Here is a 4,518-nt window from a genome sequence, read left to right on the forward strand (position 1 = left end):
ATTAATTTATTTTATTTAATAATACCATAAAATTATTTTTATATCCAGAAAATAAAATTTTGATTTCTAAAACTAATTTCCAATAAAATCTTTTTTAAATAGTATTTCACATTTAAAATATAAATTAATTTATAAAATATAATTTATTTTAAATTTGAAATATTATTTTTAGAAATAGATATTCTTTATTATAAAATTTATTTAAAATAATATTTTGCGATATAAACATAATTGTTAAATTATTAAATAAAATAAATCAAATATATATCTTTTTAATTTTATATGTTAATATATTTATATATATATTCGAAATATATTCATTAAAATAAATATATTATATTTTATATACTAATTTTTATAATAATTTTAAATAGCATACTCGTACTGCTCTACCAATTAAGGTCATAGTATTGCTTAAACGGCTCAGAGAAAAAAAAAATCTCTCCAGGCGGGCGCTGCTGCTTCCTAGTACAAAATATTTATTCTGGGACCAATTAAACTCAACGTTTTTGTTCATTTAATTCCCAAAACCAGCATGAAAATTTATTTTAAACGATACTTAGTCTGTTAAAAACAACACGCTATCTCTCTTGTTGACGATAAGTTTAAACGAAAAAAATCTTGTGGAGTAAGTTTTGTAACGTCTCACCTCCGATATCTTCGCGAAATTTCCACCAACGTGCGCACGACAGCAAAATCAAGCAAATCTCCCAAGGTAAGTCTAGAGAGTGTTTAATAGATTGTTACAGAAAGTGGCTCGTCTTCTCCTCTTTAAAAGTTCGTCTCCTTCTCATTTCATGCTTCACGACAGCAAAAACATCAATCTCCCAGGGTAAATCTAGAGAGTGATTAGTTGTTTTCTAGTTCATAGGGACTGGTTCACGAGTATCGCGTGACATTCTACCAATGGTTTTATCATGGGTCTTTTATTCGCTATGATCTGTCGCACATACAGAATGAATATAAAGAATTAAGGAAAGAGATATCATATCTCGACTCAAAGGTCATGTTTATAAAAACGTTTTCTCATGTGTCTTTCATTCGTCTTTTCCATAATATCAGTTCAGATTTTTGGCTTTTACAGTCTTAACTCTTAAACATTTCAAAGCTTGAATCGGACTGAACTTCAATACGGATTTATAAAACGATTTCCAAGAATTTATCAAACATTTTTTCTTTGTTTTGAAACGGTGTGTGCAATTTGTTTTGAAACGGTGTGTGCAATTTGTTTTACGCATTTCCACGAAACGTTTCTTTATTATCTTAGAACGGTTTGTGTTTTTATCTGTATAATTATCGAGAAATGTTTTTTGATATATTGTTACTTTAAACGTTTTTTGATACCTTGATTCGTTTCCAACAAACGCTTTCTAAGGCGAGTTTGTGTAACCTAAAAGTCTAAACAAACAGTTTTTGCAAACACTTTTAAGCGAATTTGCAATACGTTTTTTTAATACTTATATCGATATGATTTGGTGATCTGTAACACTTTAGCGATCTACTAAAAACACCAAAAATGACAATTGATTTTAAACTATTATTTTGCTTAAAATAATATGTTATTTGTTGACTTGAGTACTAATCCGCTTTCATGTTTTCTCAACAGACAATACAGACCCTAACAACACCCCCATTGACATCGCCATCGATGCACAAACTCCACTCAATGTTGGAGCAACTGATGCATCAGTGACAACCGCAGGAACCATCACACAACATCAACATCTATTGCAGTGGGTAATGTTACCGATAAAACCAAATGATGTAGCCTGTTCGGTGCTGGTCTCTATCCAATGGGTTCAATACAATGAACCATAAGTGATTCGGTTGCAGTTCCAACTCATGCGGCTGTACCTGGCATGATCACTCAAGTATTGGTGCCATACAAGTTTGATTTCAAAGGGTTTTAAACATGGCAGCAGAAGATGATGTTCTTCTTGACAACAATGAAGCTGGAAAAATTCATCCAAGAGGACAAGCACATAGTCCCTCAGGGGATTGATGATGTGTACACTCTCACAAATGTCGACATATGGATGCTTTCCAAGTTAATCTGCAAATGATACATTTTTGGATCGCCTCATTAACCCATTGTACCGAGTCCACTGTCAGATTTCCATGGCGAAAGAGCTCTGGAGATTACTAGGAAGAAGTACAGAGGTGAGGACGCTGGCTGCCAGAAGTTTGTGGTTACAAAATTCCATGACTGTAATATGGTGGATTCAAAACCTGTCATGGATCAGGTGGAAGTGTTCCAGCTCATTTGCGATGAAATCACTGCTGAAGGAATTTCCATCTGCGAAACATTCACAACTCTCAGCTTCATTCAAAATTTCCCTCCAATCTATGCAGATTTCAACAACTACATGAAGCACAAAAAAAAAAAAGATGATGGGTCTAGAGGAGCTCATGAGTCTTCATATGGAATCTAGAAACCGAATTGCTGACAAGGTCAATGCTAAAGAGCATAGTGTCCACATGGCTGAGCAGAAAGGCAAAGGAAATGCACATGCCCACTCTCCTTCCAAAATAGATGCAGTCCTGAAGGCTTCTGAAACAAACTTCAAGAAGAAAGGCACTGAAATCAATGCGAATGTGGAGAAATTCAAGGGAAAATGTCACTACTGCCACAAAGTGGGGTACAAGACTACTGAATGTCGCCGCAAGATCAGAGATGAGAAGGCTCAAGAAAATTTCACTAAGGAGGATCTCGTTGTAGTGGTGACTGAAGTCAACATGGTTAAAATCAACAACCTCAAGGAATGGTGGTATGACACAGGGCCAACTATCCATATTTGCACAGATCGGGCGATGTTCAATACTTAACAAAAAAACAAGCCACATGAGAAGCTTTTTATGGGGAACACTACAGTCTCCAAAATTAAAGACCGCTGCAATGTGGTTCTAAAGATGACATCTTGACGTGAAGTCACTCTGCAAAATGTGAAGCATGTTCCTGACTTTTGGAAGAACCTGGTCTCTGGAACCTTGCTCAACAAGAATAGATTCGCCATAACTCTTGAGGCGGACAAGCTCGTGATTAGGAAGAATGGGATGTATTTCGGAAAGGGGTATTTTAAGGATGGACTTCTTAAGATGAATGTAATGAAAGTCCCTCCGAATGTTGTAGCTCCATGTTGGGGTCAAAAACGGTTGCGACAAATTTAACATTCAAAATGACCGAGGAAGAAAATAAGAATTTCTCCGATGAATACTTTTCGAAATAGATTCTTTCTTACGAAAAAGCTTTGCGGAAGAAAGAACGAGACGTCCGACGAAAGCTCGAAACAGGTCGTCATGCAGCGACCGAGCGTCCGCCCCGCTCGGTCGCTACGTAGCGACCGAGCCCGAGCCAAGCTCGGTCGCTACGTAGCGACCGAACGTCCATCTCGCTCAGTCGCTACGTAGCGACCGAGCTCGGCCAAGGCTCGGTCGCTACGTAGCGACCGAGCGTCCGTCTCGCTCGGTCGCTACATAGCGACCGAGCCCGAGCCAAGCTCGGTCACTACGTAGCGACCGAGCCCGAGCAAAGCTCGGTCGCTACGTAGCGACCGAGCGTTCGTCCCGCTCGGTCGCTACGTAGCGACCGGGCTCGAGCCAAAGATCGGTCGCTGCGACCGAGCTCTTCCAAAACGTCGAGACGACACCAGTCCATGCATTCTCGTCAAACCTTCAAATGCTATCTCCCGAAGACCGTAGCAAGCTCAATCTAGTTTTTCCGCTATTCTAAATCATCGATCAAACTTTGCGGATTAATACCACGGAAGGTTCGTTCCCTATCGAAAGAAATCGTAGTAAACACTTCGAATCGGAAGACGGCCCAAAGGGACTTAAAACACGACTCGAGGCCCATCCTGCGATTTCTTAACCAAAAGCCCGTAAATCACAGCATGGTTTATGCTTGGTCCACAAGGAATGATAAATGTCAAGTTTCCGCGGATAAATACGGAATTTTTGAGGATAATTACGAAGATCGGAAAAATGAAATATCTCCATTTTATGCTATGACGGCTTAAGGGCAAAAAAGTAAAAGCGTAAACCAACCTTGGAGCTAGTATATAAGGAGTCCTTGGCGAGGAGTGTAAGGACACGACTTTTCAGAGCAAAACTTAGCACTTAGAGCATTTAGGCAATTTTCCGTTTTTGTTATTTCGAGCTGCGATTCAATTAGGTTTAGCCGTCTTAGGGATGCTAGAACTAGGAATCTCGCCGACAGCTCTCGAGCCCAGGCTTATATCTTGTTGTAAACGCTCATACGCAAATTCGGAATAAGATCTATTTTGCTCTCTTTTCGATTTCTTATACTTTATCGTTGTTATTCTCGTGTTCTGATTCCTTGACGTGTGGTAATTAACAGATATCTGGGTCCTCTGGGAAATTAGGGTTTTCTAGTTTCCTTATTTAAACGGAAATCGACTGTGCGAATTTTGGTTCCCACAGTTTGGCGCTAGAAGGAGGGGGCCTACAGATCAATCTAACCCGCAAAAGCCACTCAACGATCAGGAACGGTATGCAAGA

This window comes from Brassica napus, chromosome A3 (genome assembly GCF_020379485.1).
Source record: "Brassica napus cultivar Da-Ae chromosome A3, Da-Ae, whole genome shotgun sequence".
Lineage (NCBI taxonomy): Eukaryota > Viridiplantae > Streptophyta > Magnoliopsida > Brassicales > Brassicaceae > Brassica > Brassica napus.